General features: G+C 37.4%; 1 pseudogene; it reads right to left on the bottom strand.

Moving 5' to 3' along the window:
* Nucleotides 1-27718, bottom strand: part of LOC121326576 — a 51375-nt pseudogene that overhangs the window by 20363 nt on the left and 3294 nt on the right.

Here is a 27718-nt window from a genome sequence, read left to right on the forward strand (position 1 = left end):
ATATATCTATATATACATACATACACACATATATATGTGTGTGTGTGTTTGTGTGTGTGGTCAAATGATGTTTGAAATGTACTATCACAGTGTGGATAGATGTTATGTACTGTCCACCCCTTAGCAATATTAAGAAAAAAAGTCTAGCAAAATAATCCTGTAACATTTGTCTTTCTTAGTTTGTCCACGGTTAGGCAGCCTATTTCATTAAATGTTTTTTCTGGTCTGAGAATAATGAAATGCTGTTCACATTTATGCAACTTCTGTTCAGGGAATCTTATAAGATGTATTGCCTTTGAATCTGCTCTGACAAACATATTTGTTGAGGATATCTACACTTACAGGGGTGCCGGTTCTGGTAAAAAATAAAAATAAAAATAACGTTCCTCTTCTGCCACATTTAAAACAGACAAAATAAAACCCTTAAAAAAAACCACCTAGTACTTTTGTATGTCTACCAGTATGGCATATTCAAGTTTTAAAAAGCTAAAAAGTACATGTGGATGAGTGGTTAAGCTGACAATTTCATTCCCTGCTGGAGTCCTCATCACAAAACAACACACAACCTATCACAATTGTCAGTCACTGTTAGTGAAATGTCAGGGGGTATTCAGGCCACAATTGAGTTGGGCTTGGACAGAGGAAGCTCTCATGTAGCTCCAAAAATAAATTAAAATCAAATCTCTCCCTCTGCTCAAACCATTTAGATTCTTCCCGGACGAGGCGAGTTCTTGTTTTGACTGACCTGTGGTGCAGCTCCTGCAGCGCTGCTGGCAGCCACGATGGCTCAGATGGAGCTGGCGGTAATCACTGCCCCTGTCATTCGCAGGGTGGTGGTTCCAGGCTTCGACAGGTAGGTTGCAGCAGCTACTGTCTTCACTGAGCCGTCAGATAATTTCACTGTAGCTATCTGGCCAGCGACCTTTTAAAAAATATAAATAAAGCAAAAAGACAAGCCTTGCATCACAAATAATTCAGTGACAGGAAAACAAACTGACAGAACTAGAAGGGAACACTAAAGTTATTTACGGAAACACCATTTTTTTTAAAAGAAAAAACTGCTGTAAACTTAGCGCTATTTATTTTAGGCAGTCGGTACAAGAATACATCAGTTCAAGGAACTTTATGGCCCATGGTGGATGTACTAGAATCGTGTTGCCTTTCAGTTGGTGCCTCACACCTAACAAGTTTAAAACATCTATTCTCAATGACTTTTTCACTGCAATATTGTAAAGTGGCCTACTGAGTGTTTATGAACAGTGTTGTACTTTACCAGCACATAACTACTAAATCCACACTGATTATTAACCTGCAGTCAATCTTCAGTTAGAAAAACATGCCTTAACAAGCATGTGAAAAAAACACCACAAAGGAGGCTTGAAGCGACCTTCAGATGAAACGCTAGTCTGCAACACTGTTGTCAACAATGCCAAGTCTGCAAGTGCCTTACATTTTTCAAATTCTGCCAGCATTATTTTTCCAACATGGTTAGTCAGTGTAGGGGAAGAGCCATACAGGCTTGCACAGCAGCAGACACTAATGAGGTTAGTTTGTGACGTAGGAACCCCCCCCATGTTCACTGTTTGGAAAGCCACGATTCAGCCAGACAAAATAAATAAGTCATAACTGGCTGGAAAACATTATTTACATTTTACAGTGAAGCCAAACTGATTGGGAGTGTTCAGAAAAATCATCATCTTAGGTTATGTAAATAACTGTAAACAAAATAGACAAATGGTTGAAGGTGGTTAGCACATTTTCTGATTAAACAATGGGTCAGAAGAGCATTGGACACAACATAACAGAACTGTCTGTGAAATCAAAGTTCGGTGTAATTTAATGTACAAGCCTCAAAACAACTCTTTTGATAATGAGGATTAAATATGTAATTCTGGGCAACTACAGATTGCATGTCAAAGACTTCGAATATTAAAACTGTACCTGCGCAAGGATCGTCTGTTGCTGACCAGAAGAGGGCACACTGTGACTAGCAGATCCTGCCACCACCTGCTTCCCAGAGCCCTGAGGTGCTGGCTGGCCAACCAAAAATGTTCCCTGGAAAAATCAATGTTTCGGGTCAATACGAATCAAAACAATAGTAGTCTGCAATCATTAACTACCCATTACTAGTTGGGCAAAAAGGGTTGCTGTCAAGTTATTTTTATCTAACACTCCCTCCTCTGGCAAGGACAAATGACCAGCTTTCTACTGAAAGACTATTTCTCTTTTATTCATTCGTAAAATATCTATTTATGTACAAATTTAAAATTTTGTGCAAAAATTTTCGTTCGTGTTCATTTGAACATTAATACTAAAACGATGATGGTTAATATCCAGTAGAGCAAGGTAAGATCTGTACCTGTATTAAAAAGGGACACATGTTCTGGGGTGCAAAAATACTACTGGAGGTGTCTCAGGAGTGCAAAATTTCACTTACCCGGAAAGGACTGTTGACTGGTATTACCTGAAGGGTTTGAAACCCGCAGTATGGCTCTCTGGGGTATCAGCAGCAGCTTGCCTTTGCCTGATGGATTCTTGCTGTTGGTTGTCAGATACAGCTTGATGCCTGGAGGTAAATTGACCAGGTTGGCAAGATTATTGGCTGGCAGCAGCTAACAAGGGCTAACAGCAGCTAACATCCAAACTCCCATTCTCTTAATGAGAACCCTTTACTTAATAGAGGAATAGTTTTTGTTTACCCTGCAATGGATTTTAAATTGTAAGACTATTACATTTGTCCAATGACTGGATACAGCAGAGGCAGCAGCTGTGATCAGTTTAATATTGCTTTGACAGTCCACTGAACAACAACAGAACATAATTTCTGACAGCTTGAGTGCTGCATTTTAAATTACAGTTCAATTGAAATATTTCCTATATCCCTGATTGGCTGGGAAACTTATATTCTGGTATATTCTAAAATAATATTCAAACCATCTCTCTAAACAAAATAAACTCATCAAAATCCTACCTTATTTTGCAAAATCAAATATAATCTGTGCCCAGATCTCTAACAGTTTTACGTTGCCTCACTAATACACCAAATATCTTCCATATTTTTTGCATTTATAAAATGTGTGCAATTATACTAGTAGAAGAATATATCATTTGAAAATGACAAGCCACACTAGCCCTCCCCTCACTACTGTTTTTATTAATAAAGGTTTATTTTAAATCAAATTCTATTTCACTGGTTTGTCCTAATCCAAGACGTAATCATTAAATCCCAGAAGCAGTGTATGTACTTGTAACAGGGAGAGATCTGTACTGACTCTGCTGGCGTGTTCACGGGCTGCAGGAAGAGGGCGGCAGTCGACCAACAACCGCCTGTGAGTCATGGCAGTGACACGGGGAGGTGGGAAAGTGGGTGTGTGGACTTTCCCCCTCTCTGAATGGCTGAGAGGCGGGTCTTGGGTGATTGTTGGTCCTATAAAATAACGCTCTGCTGTTTCCTCAGGTCTGCCCACTTAGACGCACCAAGAGTGAGGAAGCTTTGATTCAGGACCGGGAATCAGCCGGGAGAAAAGAAAGATTCACACCGAGAAAGAGAGAGCGAGGAACGCTTGGGCAGACCCCGGCGTATTGTAAAAGAGCAGGCCAGATAGCCGAAGAATAGGACGGTGATCCGGGTCGTGCGGGTAGCGGCGACCGGGATAACACTGCCGAATGCAGCACCTTTTATTTGTAGTTTTATTACTGTTTTATTTTCCCTTGTTCTTTTCGCCTTCTGTTTTCATTATTATTTCTTTGAGCACCTGCGAGTGCATTTGCTGTTTGTCTACCAGCTGTGGTATTTCCGTGGTGCTGTCTATCATCGTTGAACCATCGATAAAGCCAGGATTTACACAAAACATTAGAAGTGAGCCTGATTTTTAACATCCCTGTATTAAGCTGTGTTGAAAATTCCCACTGAATAAGCGTTCTGCAGGTCCACATGCAGGTCAAAATAATAAAATGCACACTTCATAGCATCGCCTGTGAGCACAAATGTGGACCATGAAGCTGCAGTCATGATATCCCATAATAAACCGGGGCACTACAGTATCTAGAAACACTCCATGTTTGCCTAGCAACAGAACATAGAATGGGTTTTGCACTTGTTAGGCAAGGCACAGGCAGACAGTTTTTAGAAATCTGCATTGAGAGAGCCATGTTTTAAATTTTAAACATATCACCATTGGAAAAAAGGTATATTGTTAATGCTTTATCATTTTCAATCATAAATCATTCTGTCTTGTTTTTATATTGATCTCAATACAGACAAAAACAATTTTGACATACATAGATTATAAATTAAACATGTCATGCCCAAAAATGAAGCCCAATATTTCATAATGCAATTATTTATCTTTTTTCAAAATCTTGTTCTGTGATTTATTTAACTTGCAAGAATGATTTACATTTTTCAGAACACAAAATTTAACCAAACATTCAGAAATCTGTAAATCCCAACAGTGGGAAGCACACACATTGAAGTGTTCCAATAGTTTGAATTTAAATAAGTTTGCTAGTTTTTTTTTAAAGATGATTTATTAAATTACTAAATTCTGTACTTTGCTTTTTGTTTTATTAAAAAGCGCTTACAGTTTGTGTTACAAAGATGCATCCCCTTGCACTGTAACCTGTATCAGTATAATTATGAAAAAAGTAGATCACAATCATCCACAACATGTACTGTAAATTCATTTAGAAAATGATTGAGTGCAAACAGCCAATCAGCTTCCAGATCTAGTGGGCTTCTATTTTGCATAGATGCCCGCTGGAAATTTGAAGTGCTTAACTGTGAATTACATTTTAATCAATCCGTGTATAAATACCAGCTTTTTCCCTTAACATTCTAATCTACAACTAATCTGATAACATAAAAAGCTACTTCAACATACTTTCTGACGCTGGTCTAGAGACAAATGAAATCATGTCTGTGACAGGACACTATAATGAAGGCTCAATTCGCAGCTACTGGACAGCAAACCAATAAGAAAGACATGACTGGTCCACAATTCTGTCATATGCTGGAACCAAACAACACCCTCCCTCAAAACCAGCCAGTCAAACTGCCAACCCTGTTTCAGTTCTTTCCACACCAGCCAATCTACTCCATCCCTGCTTGAATGACGACCCGCCTCCAACAACAAGTTTCGAGTCCGACTCAACACTACACAGACTATTCAACAATTGTACATGTCCAGATAAATTATAATAAGAAAGAGTAAAACCCCAATAAATAAATAAATATTCTAATTACGTTAGGGACTATTTTCCTCAGCGGAATGTTACCTGGCGAAATCTCAGAAGTTCAAGGTAAGTAGAGGTTTTATTATTTTTTTTTTTTTTTTAAAGAGAAAATAAATAAATAGTTTTATAATAGCGATAGAGCCCTCTCGATGCATGCTCTACCATGTGGCAGATGACCTTGAATATCGTTAGCGCCGTCGCGTTAGGCTCGGGACGCATAACTCCAGTCGCGGTTATCTACCAGACGGCAGAGTCCGCCTCCACAAAATCCCTGTAGCAAGGGATATACATATCCGGCTGGGGAAAATACAAAAAAGCATTTAGATATGCTTCAGTATTATCTGTACCTCCCAGAGAGACACATCTGTTCAAGGGCAATGAGAAACAACTTCAGTTCACAGCAGAGATCACAGAAACACAACCACTGCACTGGGCTACTGATCAGCTTTGGCAAGCAGGGTTCTTTTCAAAGTGTATGAAGTACGTAGTATATGAAGGCCCTCATCTTCCAGGTTTCTTGTTGGGTTCAAGCCCAGGACTCTTGATATAATGTCACTTCCATCAGATGCTAATCTGTATGTGAGTTCTGGGGGTCTCTGCCCTGTTACTAAGATGCTCTGGATTATCACAGTGCTGCTGGACTTCTATTAATACGGATGCTTTTCCGTGCTGCCTGAAAACAAGCCAAGGACCAGATGGATGTACTACCCTTATAAAAGTTTACTAAAGTTAAACAAGGACAAATTGAGAGAGAGACAGATCACTAAAATGGGGTTCTTGTTTGAAGGGAAACTGGCATCCAAATCACTGTGCACACTTTTAGAGGCAAGTAATCAGTATCCTGACAATATCCATAATGTCATGCTTTGAAACCAGTGCCTCTTCAACCAACGTTATTCATATCACCATTTGACTAAAAAATAAATAAGGATTTAATCTGCTCGAGGGCACTGCCATGGTTATATCACTGTACCGGCATGAAAAAGGCAATCCGGGGTATATTGGAGAGAGCACTCATTAGTGAGGAAACTGGTCGGATCTTCTCACTGTTCTTACATAACATGGCTACTAGCCAAGACCTCAAAAAGCCCTTTCACCCCCAAGGGCTGCAGACCAAAATGCTCAAGCTACATTGTGACTGGATGACCTCCAATAGCACCCATTTATCAAGCCTGGCAAAATGGTGAACTTGATAATGCTTATCCGGTGCCAATCTTTCTGTGTCACAATCTCTAACAACAATAATTACGAATCAGAAGCAAGTTAATTATCTGAACAGTAGCAACCTTATTACTGTACAGAGCTGTACGTTGGGTATGTTTCTAACACACCCACCCCACTACAGATATAGATACAAAATGTAAGCCATCGGTATCATGCAATCCACCGTAAAGTAACTAATTAAATGTAATACTACTTTAATCTGAATACTTTTTAAGTAACTTATAACTGTAATAGTTCCTTTTTCAGATAGGCCACTAAAATGTGGTAATGCATTACATTTTAAATGAAAAAGCAACATAGTATCTTTTTTTCATAAAAGGACTACGGCTAATTGAAAACATTGAATTTTTATCATCTTACTAGAAATAGCATCAGAGGAGGGACGAGTGAGTTCAATAGCTGGATCTTCAAAGAGTATTTCCAGCTGCAGCCTCACCAAACCTGTAAAATGTAAACTGGGCCTGAAAAGTAACTATGTTTAACTGTAACCAGTTAATTTTTTTTTTCAAAGCAATAAAATACTGTAACTAGGTACAAATGTATCCCAGTAACTTATAACTGTAACAGATTACTTTTTTAAAGTAACTTCCCCAACACTGACCTGGTAAACTGCAACATCAATGTGGTTTTATATTTTTGTACTAAACCAATAATCCTAAACAACAACATTAATATAGAGAGACCCACTAGCCACTTCCATAGCCCCAAAACCAGGTATATCACATACACGAACCGAGCACACTGTCAATGCCTTCAATCAGCAACTTCATGTACAGAGCTGTTAGAAAAAAGCAAGTAGAGATCTCCTCATCTTATATCAAATCCCAAAACAAGAGAAGACTGTCAAGACTATACGGACAAAAGATCATTCAGCCACTCCATATTTAAACTACCTGATTCATGTGACATCAACTGTGCTTTGTATTACCAACAAGCCTGCTTTTATGAATTAGAAGCACAACACACAATGCTGTATGAACCACCAGAATTACCCCAGCTTTTTCATATTGTCTGTGCTTTAAAAACAGAACATTAATCATTTGATTTAATATAAGCAAAGACTCCATGAAGTTCAATACGGATATCAATTCCAGATGTATTACCCCTTGAAAATGAGAGGTGGCATCTATTGTGCAGACTCCCCAGATGTTACAGTATGAGGTTGAATGGTTCCATGGTTGCTAAAATCAGATTAGGGCAGGGGGGCAGAAGAGATAGAAAATAGGGCACTTCAGGGAGGAAGGGGGCTAGTGATGTTCCTTTCCCTATTTTAGTGGTCAGTACAATACCATAACATAACATATAAACAACCAATATTCATTTAGGGGACCTATTCGCTTCGGTTTTCAAGGAAATCAGCATATTAGATGTGTCCCAAATGAGGCTGCAATCTCAATACCTGGTTTAACAACAAAACAAACAAACAATTACTAAACAATATATAGGTATATACATTGTAATGATATGTTACCTGAGCCTTGCGATCCAGTCTTGGGGCCCCCTGAGGTGGAAATCTGGGCCTTGGTGACAGTGTGCACTGACTGGGCCATCACTGTTGTGCTTGCTGCACTCACTGTAGCCTTGGCCACTCCTTGTGCGATCACCTGTTTCTGCCCGATCACCTTGTTGGCCGCAGTGCTGGGTTTGGCTACAAGGATCTGACCACCGCTAGCCTGTTTGATGGCTGACTGCAAGGTAGAGCCCATAGAAATCCCCACAACCTGCGAACAGAGCAAGTGGTTCACTGAACCGCAATGTACAACGGCCACTTTGTACAGCATTTTTGTGATTGGTTCAATCTGCGCTCTACAATCCAGTTGGTTACCAGCGTTGCACAAATGTTTAAGATCAGCTTTCTGTACAAATTAAATGTACTTTCTCTGCTGCTAAAACAGAAAACATCTTCAGTTTTTTTTTTTTTTGTTTTCTTATGTGAGCTGGTATTAATAATTATCTAGTTGGAAGCAGGTTGGAAGCATTTTTGCATAATAAACAACTGACAGTGCAAGTGAGTCTCTTTAGTGTATTCCTGAAATAGTATGTATGACGTCATGAAAGGTCTAATTGAGGTTTGCATTCTGCATCTGTCAATTGAACAGACCCTACCCCTACCCTCTTTACGTCTACTGCCCTCTGGTGGAGACTGAAACAAAACCTTATAGTCCCATTAAAACTAGAAATATGCTTCATAGAAGCGCAGTGTAGAAAGTGACAGGGTGAAGGATGGGGTGGTAGTTCATTGACTGAATTTCAGCAAAATAATTTGTTATAAATTCATGTATAAGAGGATGAAATTACAGCTATGGTCAAAAGTGTTGCACCACCTAGAATTTAAGGATTGAGACATAATAAAAAAAAAAAAAAAAACTATTATTAACATAATTTCGCTATTTTATTTAACATCATGTAATCAAAGAAAGTACAAAATGATATTGCAAAAATGTATCGGAAGCCACAATAGTATACAGTATTTCATGTTAGATTTCGAAATGTCACATTTTTCAACTGTTTTGCAGTTGTACGTTAAGTATATGGAAAACTACAAAGCGGAATGTACTTCAGTATGTTAACATAAAAGTATTCAGCAAGTTTAATTCAACTTTATGAAGCAAAATTTGTTAATTCTATTGGGTGATGAAAAACGTTTGGCCATAGCTGTATATCTGCTTTTGCATTGTTCTAAAAAGAAAAAAAAGTAAGTAATTAAACTACAGTGCACCACCTTTAAAAAGGCGCCCTTTATACTGCAGAAACAGTTAATTCGACAAGGCAGAACACAAATAACACAGATCTCATAACTATGGTTCCCAGCTATGCTATGGCATTATAAAAGGTGAGCAGTGTAGTGTAGTGCAGTGTAGTGTTTGTATTGGTGTGTCCATACCTTGCTCTGTGTGGTCCCGGTTCCTACAGCGCTAGTTTGTTTCTGGGGCAACAGAGCAATCATGTGGCCGTCCTTCACTGTGACAAACTGCTGGGCAGTCTGCTGTGAGGTTGCCATGGAAACCATCAGCTGCTGCTGAGGTGCCTCTCCAGGTTCCTGCTTTATAATGACCTGGTTTAGGAAGATAAATTAGTAAATGCTACAGTGACACACCAACAACCATTTGACATTACTGTACAGAAACATTGTTTCTTGGTCCCCTCATTAAATGTACACAAGTTAAAAAAGCAGCACTGGCTCGCTCCACAAGTGTTACATGTGAACATATGAAAATGTACAAACAAGCGTAGGCCATTCTGCCAACCTACACCTGTCCAGTTCCTAGTAGCTGATTGATCTCATAACGTTGTCAGCTCGGGTCGTAAGGAATCACAGGGATTCAGCATCAACAACATGACTACTGCAGGTAACTCATTCCGCAGTCACGGCTTATTTCTTTAAGACCTGAGATTAGTCTGGTTGCTCTTCGTCAGACTCTCTCTGGTAATAGTGAATGATGTCTTCAACTGCAAATGTGATTCAATCACAAACTGGGACAATTTAATATTTAATGCAATGATTTCAATGTTTTTGTAACAGCTAATTTTGCTTGTGCTAAGCATCCCTATCTGTTAGGTTAAAATTACCTGATGTTTGAGCTGATCACACATGTGTATTGTGAACATAGAGCATTTTATGCTGCATATTTAATTACATTAAACTACTTACAGCCCTGTGCTTAAAAGGGGAAATCTTATGTACAGCTATGGCCAAAAGTTTTGCATCACCCTATAGGATGAACTAATTTTGCTTCATAATGTCGAATGAAACCTGCTGAATAATGTTACGTTAACTTACTGAATTACATACCACTTTGTAGTTTTCCATATACTTAATGAAAAACTGACACAAATTGATGTGACATTTCAAAATCTAACATAAAATACTGAACTACTATTATAGCATTGATATAATTTTGTAGTTTTGTTGATTACACGATGTTAAATAAAAGATCTAAATCATGTTCATATAGTTTTTTTATTTTATTTTTTTGTCTCATTTCTAAAATTCAAGGTGATACAAAACCTTTGGCCATAGCTGTATTTACCTTAACTACACATATTTTTCCTATATTTGTTATTGCGCGCTGCCACTAGTCTTCTCACAATACAATCTGTATCCCACCAGCAGAATTCGAGAGGATGTTAAACTAGGCAAAATTAGTTGGTTTGACCTCCATTTCAGAGCCCCTACAGCTGTGAGATTTGAATACAGTGGCTTTATATTTATATTTATAATATTTTTATAATTATTCTTAATCTAAATTATAATGGATCTTTAATAACTGTACAAAATGCCCCCAAATGAAAACTGATCATGCTGTCGCCTTTAGTAATCAATTTATCAATAATATGAGGATATTTCTCTTTCACAAGAAAAATCAAATGCAACAGTTTTGGAATTCTTGAAGTATTACTCACAGAATACATGATGTAAATTGTCCTGCTTAAAGACCTTGCAGACAGGCAATGCATACAGCTACTCATGCAGTGCTTTTAAAAAAAATGTGCTGTGTGGTTTAAAGGAAAAATGTGTTGAACTAAAAATGCATGTACAAATTACAAGATAAAAAGGAGGACCTAGCATACTATACTGTTGTTGTGAAAGATGTGCCAAACAAGACTTTCAAAACTATGTCTTACCTCTAATTACACAGTATCATCAACTTCTGCCTAATACTCCTTTACTTCCTGAGCAATATGGACCCATTGTATTATATTTAATAACCATCTGCTGCTAATCAACCTCGGCTGAAATAGAAAAACTAGGGCAGAACTGTAAAGGCAAACCCTGAAGCTACTATGCTTACTGTTAGGCAAATTCCCTGAAGAACACAGTGTGCATCAAAACAAATGAGTGGGGGACATTGTTCACACTGATGCTGCAAAATATTAAAAAAAAAACCTTCAAACAAGTTTGTAAGACTGATGGAATGAGGCTGCATTTGGGTAACTGTTTTTTTTTGTTTTTTTTGTTTTTTTTTAATGGGCCTAATCGTCACAAGCGAAGCTTCAAAAAGAAAGACAAAACATTTGTCTTGTGTACTTTAAATCCATTTGTGTCATAATATAATTACAAACTTTTTTTTTTTTAATTACCCTGTTACATACTATATAAAGTTACATATGATTTATATAAGAACAATTTCCAACCCAACTATTCTTTATCCTTCAAGAACAATTCCAGCAGTTACCTAATCTTGCTGACATGTTGAATTAGTATAAGTAAGGAACTTTCCAAGAATTATTAATGAAATAATATCTATTTAAGAATATTCGGGTAGGTTGAGCCTCATAGTTCATTTTAGTTACAGGTTCATCTAGTTCTATTTAAAATGATAAATCCTTAGGATCACTCAGTCAATCAAAACACCTAAGCAACCTTGGAGCCCCTGCCTAATTTATGGTACTGTAAGTTCTGACTTAATTTTGGTTTGACCAAGTCTTTCTTGACCAAACTTCAGATATTTTACAAAGCTCTGGTTTAAATAAGAAAATATGAAGTCACTAACAAGGTCTCTGATACCTCAAAGCTTCTGGTCTTTATCATTTAGAAAAAAAAAGGCATCTGTATTACGGCACCCATCTAAGGTAAAAGGTCAAACAAGTAGTTTTCATTGCACTGATAATAAAAAGTCAGCATATGAAATAGTTTATGAGATATTAGCAGCTGAAGTACAAAATGGTGGCATCCTACAGGGATGCTCAATAATAACAAAATAAAAATAAAGCAAGGAGCGAGGAGGACTAAAATACCTGGAATCTGATCTTCATGTTTTTACAATTGCCACAAGCTCTATTTTCAAACAGTGTGTTCGGCTGACCGATCAATTTGTAATTTTGAGGTTCTATTGTAATCTTTTAAAAAATGTACCTGACATAACATGAAACAAAAATAACCCACCCAATCTATTTCTGTAGTTGAGTTGATAAGTACTCCACAGGAAACCCACAGTTCTGATATAGTTGGGCTTACCTTTGTGAAGGCACCGAGACCGCCACAGACAGGCTTGGGGCTCTGCACCTTGCCCTGGCTCCCTATAGATTCTTCCTATAATGAAAGGTAAACATTACTGTCTAGCTTTACACGTTTAAATTATTTACAGACAAAATATATTCAGCAGAACACATCACTAATCAGTATAGCACCCTTGAGACATTCTTTTTTAAAAAAAAAAAAAAAAACACTATAAAACTATGCAACAAGGAGAGTGTACTCAATTTTACACAGACATGTATATAAATTTAACAATTCTGCCAAGATGCTAAAGCAGTGTATTAGCTCTCCTTTTATTATCCGAGCCTTTAGAAAAGAGAGGAAGGTTTAAGATTAGAGGACAGCTTTATCAAAACAAATAACAAATTTCAGTCTGAAATTGAGCGTCAGTCTAAGCTCAGGCCCTCCACCCACTCCCTTGTCATTTTGCACCGATATCAGGTTCTTTGGCAATGATTGACAACCTGCCCAGGATCTTGGTCCTTTTGTTGGTAACAGAAATATAAAATATACATTTTCTGCCCGAATGTCAGATTAAACCACCCGAATCTGTATACATAACTGTCTTTAAATGTAATTAAATGTAATGAACAATTTAACTTTCTTCATAATTTCTCCTCATGCACTATTAATGTTTCTGGCAAATGGTTTTGTAAAACACTGCAAGAAACATTTTCAACACAATTCTTGAGAAGATGCAAGGCACTTCATAACTACATGAAATATAAACATTTGTTGTCTCTAGTGGTGTCCAAATATAATGTAACAGCTGCGAACACAAAACTAATCACAGAATAATGGTGATACAAACCCTGGCCATGTACTGAAAGAAGTCCCTTATGGTTGGGAAGGGAGACCTATCTTCACAGCAGAGGATATAAAACTGCTTCCGTGGATCTTTGGTTCTGGTGATTTGGCTCCTTGGAAGGCTTGAGAAATACTTGTCTGTTTGCCAGTTGGACTTCCTGGTTAAAAAAAAAAAAACATTCAAACTGTGAATTAATTTTGTCAGAAGACAGTTAAGCCCCTAGGTCTTCAACTGTTTTAAAACTGCAAGTCAATGTGTAATGTGTGACTTTTAGTCATAACCTTTTCATAACCTTACCATGAGGTTACTGGGTTGTCTTTTTGCTAAGTACTGGAACAGCAACCTTAGTACAGAGCAATTGGGCGTGGGGCTTTTGTTGCTCTTTTACCTCACCCCCAAAATATCTTGGCCATTTTCCCACATATTATAACTGCCAAGACTGGTACAGTATTCAGTGTGAAGAAGAACAAATATCTCCCAAGTTGTTCTGCCAATGAAGATGAAGAGGTGTAGTTTTATAACATTTCAGTATTAAACAAATGGTCAGTCTAATCTGTTACTCTCAAAAGTCAACCACATACTTTCAGCGGTTTCTCTTTTAATAAATACCTATCACAGACTGATACTGGAGGATCTGATCAAAGTAGAATACATACTTATTTATACCTATGGGATGTCTTTCTACAGTTAATGTAATAATAGTCTCAATAGAGATAAAAGGCTGTAAGAATACCATTAAAGATTTAGGATTTATTTTGCTCATACTATAATTGTGTGAGACTGAAGGGGTCGCTATTTAACTACTGTTGAAATTGCCATACCAATCATCTGCCCGGGCTTGTCCACAATGATAGAGTGGTTATTGATCAGGGAGGAGCTGTGATTCATGTGCACTGGTGTTGAGGTAAAGGTGCGGGGCAGGGGGGAATGGCTAGGAGTTGAGATCGGAGAGCCTGTAAAAATAAATAAATAGCAGCCTTAAAAATCTTCCACCTGTATGCTGGCTACTCAGAGATCAGGACAAGGAATTACAAATACATTACATATGTGGTTAAATAAACATGGAGATTTGTATTCCTGGTAGTGCAGCTATAAAAGAATAAAAATTAAGAGCAACACGGTTTAGAGGGAAATACAAATTGAGCAAATGTACGCAGACATAAATAACTGAAATGGAGTTAAAGTCTGAGATTTCTCATCCCTTTCTTACTGCTCCAAGCACAGGTGCTGCAGGTGTGTATGTGTCACTGGATAATCCCTTTGTTTTCCACATTTTATTGTGCTACAACATGTCAAAGCCCGGACCTCAATCTAATTGAGAATATGTGGAAAGAGTTGAAAATTGCTGTTCACCAAAGTTCCCCATCCAACTTGACGGAGCTTGAGCAATTTTGCAAAGAAGAATGCGGTGTCCAGATGTGCAAAGCTGGTAGAGACTTATCCAAATAGACTAATGGCTGTAATTGCTGACAAAGGCGCCTCTACCAAATACTGACTCAAGGGGGTGAATACTTATGTAATCAATTATTTTATGTTTTATGTTTTTAATTAATTTAGAACAATTTGTAGATTTTATTTTTCACTTTGACTTTATGGACTTTTTTGTTTTGAGCAGTGGCAAAAACTCCTAATTAAATCTATTTCGATTCCATGCTGTAACAAAATAAAATGTGGAAAAGTCCAAAGGGAGTGAATACTTTTGAGAGCCACTGTATATTAAAGTAAGGAAGGGTATAATTGAAACTGATCACCAGTCTGGGTAAAATAATAATTTGTAGTTTTCTGTCTGACAGACCTGTTGGTAACTGACTACAATTAGCACAAGACAAGTTCAATTGCTTTTATGAACCATTATTTTTAAGACATATTTTAGGTTACATGTTTAACTACCTTTTAGCTGAAAGAGATGTATTAAAGTGATTATAGCTAACAAAATAATTGCATAAATACTGCCACCGTCTAGCTAATTAAAACAGGACACTTTGAAAATAAAGCCTTTAACAAGGTATGCAAGTGTCTTTAGTGTATTTCTGTCTGTTAAAATATGTAAATATTTTTTTAATAATGACAGCGGTATTCAGATCAGCAATCCTTTACATTTGAAGAATTTAACAAAAGTATATTTTGTAGCGTCCCTATGATGTAGTTGGACGCGGTGTTACCTGACACAATCTTGCAGCTCATGGTGATCGGCTGGAAGGACTTTCCAGGGGACTCCGCTGGGTTGGGGGTCTGCCCCTGAGATACTATCTTACAGCTTGCTGTGATTGGTTGAAAAACAGAATTTCCGTGGAAACCCAGAGTGATTTTCTCTGTGGGTTTCAGTCTTGAAGGAGTACGTTCAGAAGAGTGGAAGGTGTAAGCAGTGGACCTCCCAGCTTCACTTTTAATCGGAAATCCTAGAGAGAGAATTACAGGAAAGAAAAAGCATGTGGAACTGCGTGATGTAAAAGTCATTTCAGAATATTGTGACTAAATGCAAGAGAAATATTATATCCACGCCAAAAGGTCAAAAGTAAAAGGTAACTTTAATTTGGAAGCAATTTATACAGCAGGGCACATGATCTCTAGAATTGTTGAAATTGAAAAAAAACCTATAAACTAAAAAAAGCTGCTTCCCATAGTCCTGAAATCTGATCATGTATACTGTATGCACAGTAATAATCACAGGGATAAGCTACATTGCATTTGCTTGTAATGCTTTATATAATATCTAAAGCTGGTCTCCCTCCCAATTAGATCATTTATTAAAGAATAACCTTAAACACAATAGTGTTCTAAGTTGTCATAAGAAAACCTTTATTGGGTTATGGTGGTGAACAGGTATGTATCGAATAGAAGTATGCATCGTTTGTATCGTGATACAAAAATGAGAAATGTAAAACAATGCTCATTGTAGTTCAACAAATGCTTCTAGCATGAACAACAAGTGTGTTTTGTGTGGTATGAATGTATCATCTTCCCTATTTCATTCTTGTCCTTCACTAAATGAGCATTTATATTATAGAAACGAATGTAGCCCATCAAAACCCGGCAACGGAACACAATCATATTTTACGTGCAATAAAAATACAAATAAATTAATAAAAATCAGTGGGGTTTTTAAAGAGATATCTGCCTTCTCACCTTTCTTAGCGCCCCCCAGGGTCTCCTGAGTGAGTTTGACAGGGGAGAGCTGGGCTGCTGCAGCAAATCCAGAAGCCAGCTGAGTGGAGGATAAGGAGGAGGAGGAGGCGCTGGCAGGAGGCTGATGAGAGGGTGACTGCACTGAAGAGCAAGGGAAGGAAACATAGTCCTCCCCCAAAGAGTGCCGATGCAGTTCCACATCCACTACCTGTTACATCAAAAACAAAACACACTTCAGTAGTTTCTGTTGCTTTTGTTGGTTTTGCCATGAAGTTTTAAAATAAAAATGTGATAAATGATTGAAGACAGAGCCTACTTCTGTGACCCGTGAAAGCAAGTTATAATAAAAAAAAAGTAAAACAGCTTTTGAGGTCACAGGGAACTCTTGGCTTGTACTGAACTTGCACAGCTTGTGCATTTTAAACTTCGCTCCACTGTTGAAGGATGCTTAACAAAAAAATGAATTTGCTTTTCGATGTAACAGGGTTAACGTTACTTTTGAATCTGTTTATGTTGCAAGACTTCATGTCTTTTTATTTTTGTGATTGAATCAATCAGACTAATCTCGCTTTCATGGGAGACATGGTCAAGAAGGTGGCATATAAAAAAAAAAAAAAAAAAAAACAACTCACACAAATTCAAATGAGCACAACTAATACAAAGAATTTAATCAGATTACAAAAAACTATTCAGGAGGACCAGTCACAACACAAACATGTCTCGGCTACATAAATGTCAATTCTTTGTTTGAACTCCTTTAAAAGGGACCACCACAGCAAGTTTCAGTTCTTCCTGAAGTTTATTCCAAGACCATGGAGCTAGAAAACTAAATGCCTTCTTTTCCAAATTCCATACAAACCTTATTAAAATTGTCTACCAATATTTTCAAATGTTGAATACGTTTGAGATTCACTATATATGCTACTTTTGGAGTGTGGATTCCACCTCTGACTGATGAAGTGTTAATGGTCACATGAAGAGAAGTGTGTTGATTATCCACACATCTATTTGAATGTACCAGTGGCCTGTTTGTCTGTAGTCCATCTCAGATGGGTCCCGTGTTCATTACAAGGTTAGATTTGTATTCTGTGGCCCTAATCCATGTAAACATTACTTGAAATTTTCATTTTAAACCATTGAGCTTTTTTTGATGTGACAAATGCAGAGGAAAGTTAGATGGCTTAGTGCAGAAGCACTTGACACAATGTCAAAAGTCTGCCCACCAACCAGAAGAACTGAGACTATTCTGCCTACATACTTGAATCAGTATTTAAATAAATCTTACTGTTTCTGCTCCGAGTGTCTGCAAACCAGCTGTACAAAAAAAAAAAAAAAAACATTCATTAGTTCAAAGAAAATCTCATCCTTTCACAATGGGAAGCCAATTAAAATTGCAATTAAAAAAACTGTATACTCTGACAGTAACATAAACCTCAACTAAAGATATCATTAGGAGTAGCATATTCTCCATTATCAAGTGAATACCACACACACATCATATTTTTAGGTTTATATATTGTAAATTCTATGAGGATAATCATTTGTGAGCCAAAATTCAGAAAAGCAAAAAAAATAAAATAAATTCTGGTAATTACATAATTACATAAAACCACTAGTAATTTATCATTAAATGTAAAGTTTATTTCATTGTATTTATTTATTTATTTTTTAAGATAAAACTTGTTACAATACATTCAACGCTTTCAATGATGTACCTTTAGATGGTGAATGATATCAATCCTTTTGTTTCTGGGATCCTTAAAATGTATCTGAAATCGGACAAGAAACTCCCCCCACCCTCGTCTCGTCAGGTGAAAAGGTGGCTCACTGTAAACAAAGAGAAAAGCCTTTTTTTATTACACATTTTGATTTAAGCCAGCAGGTTAACAATCAACGTTCACAAAAATAACCTAGAGCTTTCCAAAACCCAAACAATTTCCCAGACGTGGATTTGTTTTCATTAAGGAAAGTCAGTAAATTCAAAATGAAATGCGATGTTGTGGCCAGAGAAAGCACTTTTGTGCAATGTAAATAACTCTAGAATAAGGCTAGAATAACCATTTAGTCCTCTGAGTGACATGTATTTCCATACATATCTTCAAAGGTGTTCAAAGCATTCATTTTTTAAGATGGCAATTATGTTTTGTATTTTTGCCTGTCCCATTTGGTTATGCCCAATCGTAGCGTTTTATTGAACTGGAGAATCTCAGGACAGACCATACCAATTTTACTATTACATTATAGTTTATTGTAAATGTTGGTATTGCTTTGAGGTGAATGCCCTGGAAATGCTGTATCAATTCTAACATAACAGTGACATGGCCGATTCGAAAGGAGTAAATACACACAGGTTGCTTGAGTTTGAATCTCGATGACCTCGATGAAAATTATCTGGGATACAAAGAAATGGACAGTTTGTTCAGGACTAAATGTCACCGATGTCGGTAAAAATTCCAAATCCACCTGCTTATGTTATGATTTTTAGTCCCGTGCGAATATGGCTTTGGAACCGTTTGGGACCAACTTCCTTAGCTCAGCCTATCAGATGCCAATATCATTAAAAAGTATAAACAATGCTTGAATTAAGTTTCAACTCTATACCAGCAAGTGGTGATGCTGTCTGGTGCTCGAACAGAACACATCAAGCCTTTTAAAATAATATCTTGACATGCATCTTTTTAAATACAGTATACCATAGAGGGGTAAGAGGAAATTATTTTATTTTTCAATCAATCTGTTTTTGTCCTGTCTGTGCTCAAAGTATAAAGCTTACATAATTACTGTTAAAGGCAAATTATTTTAATGTTACAAACTGACCCAGTGAACACTTTCAGCATTCCTGCTCTATAGTAACTCTTCACAAATAGCTAAACTGCTTTCTTCCAATGGGGACAAGATGACACATGAACTGTGTCTCAGGACAGACCATACCAACTTAAGTTAAGATGTCAGTAGAAAAAGACAACATGCATTACAGTTATGGGCGAGAGGAACAGCAGGGATGGAAATAAGACTCCCAGTGCATAGCAGTTTGCTCCACTCCTGGTTTTTCACTATGAGCTTAATAAGACACACCTGGGCTTGTTACCTATATACTGGCTAATCAAGCTTGTATTAATACCTGGAATGGGTGGATCTGCTATTCAATAGGAGTCTTTTTTCCATCCCTGGACTGTATATAAAACCTCAAAATGTTTAGTCCCTTTAGTGTTAAACAGGATAGTGAGTCAGTGTTGTCAATCAGGATCCACCAGCTCCTACACCCCAGGCTACACTGCCTCATAAATCATACTTTACCATCTTTTATGATGATCACTTTAAGACGCGTTAACTGTGCCTTTACCTGAAATGTAATTGATAATGTCAATCAAAGAACTGGTTTGCTATAGTTTTACTGATACTTGTTTTACTGTGGCACATGGATAACTTCCTTTTCATTAAAATTACCTAATTTAAAGAAACCTCACCTGTAAACAGAATCTATTCTCTTTAAAACATACCTGACTTCAACCAGATCGTTAGGTTTGTAGCTGGGGTGAAGGAAAAACCAGACTTTCTCAACAAAATGGTCAATGCTTGGTTCCCTTCTCGAGCCCCATACATACACCATCCACTTGTGGGTTGACTGGTCATTCTCTTCTCTCTTATCAGGGGGAATGTACCTTGAAGAAAAAAAAGAGAAAAATACATTGTATGACAACAGAAAATGTCAATTTTCTAATAAATCCCATCACAGTCAATGGGTTTGCTGGCTGAAATTGTAGGCTCAATTCAAACTGGTTTGATCTTGGTCTGGTACAGATGAAAACGAACAGGACTGATTTGAAACCGCTTTCAACTTGGCCCCAGTGGTAGATGGAACAAGAAGGTGAAAGAGTGGATAGAAATGAGGATTGAACTAATCTCTTACTTCTTTTAGGGGACACATAAGAGAAGCGTGTTCAATAGCCTGTCAGTACATGTATGTGTTCTGAAGAAGACACATCCCCAGCAGTACGGGAAATGCAACCTCTTTAAAAGCACCATAAAAGGGGTCTGGAATTTCACAAGGCTAGGTGACAGATATCCAGGACCAGGACAAGGACCACTGCCGATCTAAGATCATGTGCTGGAATCTTAAGGAGCTGCAGCCGTTTTTAGTTTTTTAGTGGACCAATAAAAAACACAACTCTATCTATAGTAATCACTAGTGTATTGGTATGTTCAGAGTTATAGGATCTGTTGCAGCAATCAGCACCATCAGGCTTTTCTAGTAGTTACATTTGAAAGGGGAGCAAAATCAATGGTCACAATACAGATGTATTGAAGTATATTGAGGTGGGAATTACAAAGGTCAGGGTGTATGTGATCTCAATTTTGTTTTTTTCTATTCCTTTTCAAAATAGTTTTTATAATATATAAAATTTTTATAACTGTATTAGTCAAAGCCAGTCTTAGACATTTCAACATATCGGAAATACAAAAATAAATAAATAAATGCTGTGTTGCAGCTTGAAAGTGAAACTTCCAAATCATGCCCAGCAGGTAAAGCAAGGGTATTTCCCAATGATGTTACAGTTTGCATCATCTTAGGTCATTAAAAGTTACAGTTTCCTTAAAACTGCTTCAGGAAATCAGTAGAATTAGTTTCGGTCAGTTTTGTTGTTATTCTGATCATGTTTCTTAATACAATTATATACTATACTGGAAAGTTACAAAATACATACGGAATAAAATAGGGGATTTAAAAATAGTTGGTGTTTATATAATAAATCTCATTTGAGTGGAATTGCTGTACAAGAGCAAGTTTCTAAAATGATACTTGTATCACCATTTATATGTATTATTTTTGCTTTCAATTCTGAGCTATAAAATAACTTGCTGGTGACATGTATCATTTCTGTTTCTAAAGTAGTAGCGGAAACCTCGCCATTTGTAAGGAGCAAGCATGTTTGAATAGGCAAATGAGTTGTGTTAGTCACTAACTGTACTGGGTAAAACAAACTTCTGGTGAAGCTGATAGAACAGAAGGCTAAGCAATGGAAAATGGTTTTATAACAGAAAAAGCGATAACCGAATGTAATCTATGATACAAAAACTCAAACAAATGCTTTAGAAACAGAAATGACACGTCACCAGCAAGTTATTTTATAGCTCAGAATTGAGAGCAAAAATAATACATATAAATGGTGATACATCATTTTAAAAACTTGCTCTTGTACAGTAGTTTCACTCAAATGCAGATTTATTATATAAACGCCAACTATTTTTAATGAAACAACATTTCTAATCAATACAATAAAGTCAATCTTTTCCTCTAAGTCTCACCAAAGAAAACAGCTTTAAAAACACAGTATAATCTCTTCCACTTCAAGTATAAACTGATCAAAACAGCTCTATCAATAAGGTAAAAGCAATCAGGGAGAGTTTAGATAAGAACATGTGTCTACACCTGTATTAGTACGTCACGCTGTTTTTCCTTTGAGCACAAACTGTGCTGAATAAGTGCTGAACAATGAATGCGGTACATTGCACAATACATAGCAACAACAACAAGAATAAAAAATAAAACAAGAACCTATTGCAACACAGTTAAAATACGAAATCCTAATATACACTGACCATCATCACTCACCAGGTGTAGATGTTAATGTAGACACTCAATTAATGCTATTGTCAAGGTGGCATTAAATATACAAAGTAGGACATCCCACAAATGTTTTGTTGTAGACAAGGCATTTTAAGATTGTGTGTTCATGGAATTTGAGGGGGCTGGCTACAGTAGCATTTTTGTTCAGATGTCTACAACTGTGGCATTTATTTCTATATAGTTACGATCTAATTTTATTTTCTGCCAGACTGGTCGATATGCTCTGAGAATTAAATAAAACAATTAGGCCAAATAATTTCACAATAACACATGCACACAATCCACAGGAATAATTTTAGCAGTCAATGCATAAATATATACTATAATACAAGTTCAAACAAAATTCCTAATTAAATGCTGAACTTCTCAGTCGGCTGTACAATATTAAAGAAGCATCAGGGCATATGACTGCTAAATGGGTCAGTCCAGTCAAGTAAATCACCCTCGAAACTGAAGGTTCATGGATCTTGATGCTGTTTGGCAGGGAAGTTGGTGCCATAGAGATATAAGATATACTCATGTTTCACCTCTCTAGGTCAAATGTGAGAGGTCACGAAATATTTCACCCAAAATGGCTCCCAGATCATACCAGTAACTTTTTTATTGTTAATGTGCCAGTAAAAAGTAAACTATTGCTGGAAATCCCGCTTTGTGCTCTAGCCAAATATGCTATTTTTTTATATCTAATGTCAAACAGAATTTTGACATTTGAACTTGAATTGTTGAGCTTTGACCTCACTTGACCAAAGTCAAGGTTGGATACCAAAAATTAGCCTGGTATCAAAAATTACCCTGTGATCTTGATCAGATCTGGAGGCTCATGCATTGTCATTGCAGTTTCATGGGTGACACATTTAGGAATGACTGGAAAAGAAAACCAACTTGCTCAACTTGCTTTTAATAATGTAATAACATTGGCACGGCACAGGATGTGAATGGTTATGATTCATACACACAGTGGAAAGGCTGATGTGATGAGGTAAGTTCACATAAATGGCAAAACTTGCAACATTATTACAATTTATATTGATTCAGTTGTTGACTTTCTTGGGCACTGTAGTTGCCTCCTGCAATTCTTTCTCTGGCAAATGGTAGGTTGCCGTGGTATGGGTCACCAACAGGAAGATATGGTCTCGTCCCACAACCAAGATGTCTATAATTATTTATTCATCCAATTTTTTTGCAAAACTCCAAAAATGTGAATTCAAAAGTGTTCACACCCTTTGATGCTATGATAGTATTGTCTACAAGATGCTAGAAATTTCGATATGATAATGCAGAACCTAATTCTAGAAAAGTCTAGAAAATGCTGGATTGTAGGTAAACATTCCTAGAGAGTATAAAAGGGTTAGGTATAGGATGATTACTGTCAATAAGTCAATATGGAAAAAAGTAAAGCGCTATTGGAAGACCTTCGGCATACAATTACTTATTGTCATCAAGCTGGAGAAGGATACAGGTAGATTTCCAAGCATTTGAGTATCCCAATTTCAACTATTGTTTCTATTATCAAGAAGTACAAGACTCATGGTACTGTGTGACAGAAATACAATGAGTACTAGTGATAAATCTCCCTCCTGACCTGTGAGGGCGCTAAAGAACGGGAGGAGAAATATCTGGAAGGGCTGGCCTGACAGTTCGTTTCCGGGACCGGAAAGTCGGTCAGCCTGGAAAGAAGCGAGACTCTGTTGTAAGACCGTATTGACCTGAAAGGTAAACGAGGGGCAGCTGCAAGTAATAAGGCAGCTGCAAATGTTTACCTAGATGTCATGCGGGAGTACATAAAGGGGCTAGGGTTATGCTGATCTTTTCCTTCGTTTGGGTTAAATGGTGGGAGAGAGAAGGACTGAGAGAGGAGCTCTCAGAGTTTATATATATATATATATATATATATATATATATATATATATATATATATATATATATATATATATATATACACATGTTGTGTGCTATTTCTGTCTGTTAGTCATTGTCTGTTTTTAACGCACACCTCTGGAGCTGTCGCAAGGAAAGCACTGTCCGGAGCACCACTGCACTGAGCACCTGCACATCTGCACTCACCCAGGACTGGTGACCGTGCCATTGTTTTTGTTCAGGACTGTGCCTTCTTTTCATCATCCCCGTGCTATACACATTGTTGTATATTGCCGGGGATTTATTATTTTGGTCACCAGACCTGGAAAAACAATAAAGCACTTATTCACTGAATCATAGTTGTCTGCTTATCACTCCTGCACTGCATCACCGCTACACCTGTTCCCCTTACCAGCCACTTTGCCACATACTGTCACAACGCTCCCTCGGTCTGGAAGAAAGAAGGTTCTTTCACCAAGAACAAGAAGAAGAATTGTGGGGAAGGTTAATAACAACTGTGTGAAATTGACCTTCATGCTTTAATTAAAAAAAAAAGACTTTTAGCCATTGAGAAACGTCTCATTTAACAAAACCTATTTATCATATTCAACAGCTTCTTGAGAACCACATGAGTAAATGCATCCATCATGCTGCATGTCAACATTGCAGGCTGGTGGAGGTGGTGTGATGGTGTGGGGTGTGTTTTCATGGCACACATTGGGCCACTTGATAAAAGTGGAGCAACGTTTGAATGCCACAGGATATCTGAACATCACTGCCAATCAGGTGCATCCATTCATGGCAGCAGTGTATCCATCTGCTAATGGATTTTTTCAGCAGGATAATGCCCCATGCCACAAGGATAGGATTGTCCAGGAATGGTTCCAAGAACATGACAGTGAATTCAGCTTACTACAGTGGCCTGCCCAGTCACCAGATCTCAATCAAACTGAGCATCTGTGGGATGAGATGGAACGAGTGGAGTAGAGATCCACTACCAGCCAACTTGACACAACTGTGGGAAGCCTTGGAGTCAACATGGGCCAGCATCCATGTGGAACGCTTTCCACACTTTGTAGAGTCCATGCCCCAACAAACTGAGGCTGTTCTGAGGGCAAAAGGGGGTGCAACTCAATATTAGGAAGGTGTTCCTAATGTTTTGTACGCTCAGTGTATATGTATTATTTTATAGGAAAACTACATCATTTATTAATGTACAAATTACACAAGGTGCATTTTTATACTCACGTTTGTTCTGGGCACCCACCAGAAATGTAAAAACTTGCATATACTGTCAAGTTTTTTTTTTTTCTTCTAAACTCAGTGACTTTGTCTGGCGGTTGTCATATAAATTTGTGAAATTTCAAGAATTTTAAATACTTTATTTATTCGGCCAATAATCACGATTATCATGATAATATACAGATGAAAATCGATAGCTGAAAATGTCATTATCGTCCAACTCTACAGCTTACCTACACCATACTAATTTCAAAGTAGGTGCTTTGAATGACAGGCGCTATAGCTGACAAATGAAAGTGTACAATTGGTGCAGGTCTTGATGATTGTCAGTCATTTACGAATGAGAGCATTCTAGCGCTGCTTCAGTTAACGAGATCTGTCAGAATAGGATGAAATGACTGACAGTGAAACTACAGTAGCCTACTAAGGGACCACTTAGATGACTGACAGTGACCCCTGGCCATTCACTGAGGAACAGAGATGGGACAGACAGCAAGTATAAAAACTACACAAACTAGAGAGGATTTCTAACTGATTATTTTAGGTAGGAAAATAAAAAGTACAGAGTGGTTTTACTGACATTTATCCTATGTGAATTTATTTCAGTCAAATTCAATGTTTAATGAGCTTTACCGATTAAAACTGAAAAGTAGCAAGCCTATATATAACTGACCTTTGGCTTGGGACACTTAATTTTCCGTTCAGCCAATTATCAAACGGGTCGATTACCTAGCATCTAGCATCAGTCTATCTAGAGGTGAAAAATCTTGATGTCCAAGATAGCAAATGAGCAAGAAAGCACTGCTTGCTTAATGGACAACAACAGGTATTCTGCTTCAGACCACCTGGAATGTCCCTGTAATAAAACATGCTGTGATTTTTATGTGTCTGGGACAGGGGCTATATTGAGACCACCAAACTAATTTCTCCTTTTACCTACCCAGTACATTTACCCACTATATCAGCTAGGCATGGCTTCAATGACAAACTTTCAGCCTACTTAGACACCCATTCCCAGACTGCTCTGGAGTTCAACAAAGCACCTACTTGGAGACATTTCCAACAACAATGGTTTTCTTCACATAGAGAGGTGAAGAGTCCGCTCCGGTCGTGTGGTATGTGACTCGCTGATCTGCATCCTGAACAGAAGACACTCCAAATGTATCCTGTAGAAAAGAAGACAGTTAATGCACAGAAATCCTTTATTTGCAGTTTTTTGCTAAAACTATCCGTTAGTAATGCAAACTAGTCAGCAGGGTTTTCATTCAGAAGAACCGTCTTAAATACAGAATAATCAACAGATATCAATGAATTATATTTAGGGCTTCTGTTTTTCGGGTTTTATTAATTTTATTTTTCAGTGCTTATTTTTAGCTATTTTCGAGTTATATGTAAATTTTCCAGGGCTTTCGTTTTTGATATACTGTATGAAATCAGTGCTTTAAGTTACTTTCCAAAATGCTTGAGCGTTTTTTTTTTCTTTTTTTGTGTGTGTGTGTGTGTGTTCAATTATGTATAGTAACTCGACAGTACTTGCACGCTTAAGTTGTACCTTCTTTCCTTTGCTGTCTTCCACAACGAAATCCCTATGGTCACGGGCACATTCTTCTGGGGTTTTTGTGTGCAGGCATTTTTGTACATTTCACCACAATTCAGTTTTAAATCCTTCGTATCTTCTTAGCTGTAATACAGCTTTAAATACCGCTAACAAGCCTTCATCCTGATTGAACAAATCAATGATAGATACGAATCAGGAAGGCTGGACATTGCCCGGCAGCACTGGAAAATGTATTTCTTATTATTTTTGTAGTAGGTTTTATTTTTTTAGTGGGAAAAGGGTGAAGTCAACGTGAATAGATTAACCATTTCCACAGTTTTGCTGGTGTTTTCCGTTGTTTTTTGGCTATGCACCGATTTATTTGTAACTGGGGTGTTTTATCGGGTTTTATCGGTTAAAACCGAAAATCAGAAGCCCTAATTATATTTTATTGCAACACTGTACTGCATTCAGTATAGATTATTGATCAATACAGTGGCTTTTTTTTTTGTTACCATGGAAAGAATGGGTCCCCTTTTGGTCTGGATTGTGGATTTACGGATGTTAAATCTCTTGTACAGTAGAAACTACATATTGCAGCCGACCTACTATTTGTTTGTGTTCTTGACGAGTAAGTGAAAAGAAAGAAATCTTCACAGACAGTGTGAAATGCATGGAATGAGTTAGCTAACCATGTTGTTGATGCTGAAATCACTGGGATCATTTAAGACCCAACTTGACAAATTTGTGAGACCAGCTACAAAAGAACCGGACAAACATAGATGGGCCAAATGGTCTCCTCTCATTCGTAAATTTTCTTATATATAATAATAACCTTAGCTCTACACATTTTTTTGTGAGGTCAAGGCAACAACTGTGACTGAATCAAAATACCAGGTATTCTGTGGCAACAGTCAGGGGTTCATGCAAAACACTAAGTTAATGTTGGATGAAAGGTAATTATAAAAGGTGCCCTATGGGCAATCACAGACGATGGATGGTTTACTGTGTTTCCCTTGGTATGGGTACTTCCTGGGGATATTTGTTAATGACTGTATTTTAAATTTAAATTGAACATTG

The sequence above is a fragment of the Polyodon spathula genome, chromosome 14 (assembly GCF_017654505.1).
Source record: "Polyodon spathula isolate WHYD16114869_AA chromosome 14, ASM1765450v1, whole genome shotgun sequence".
Taxonomy (NCBI): domain Eukaryota; kingdom Metazoa; phylum Chordata; class Actinopteri; order Acipenseriformes; family Polyodontidae; genus Polyodon; species Polyodon spathula.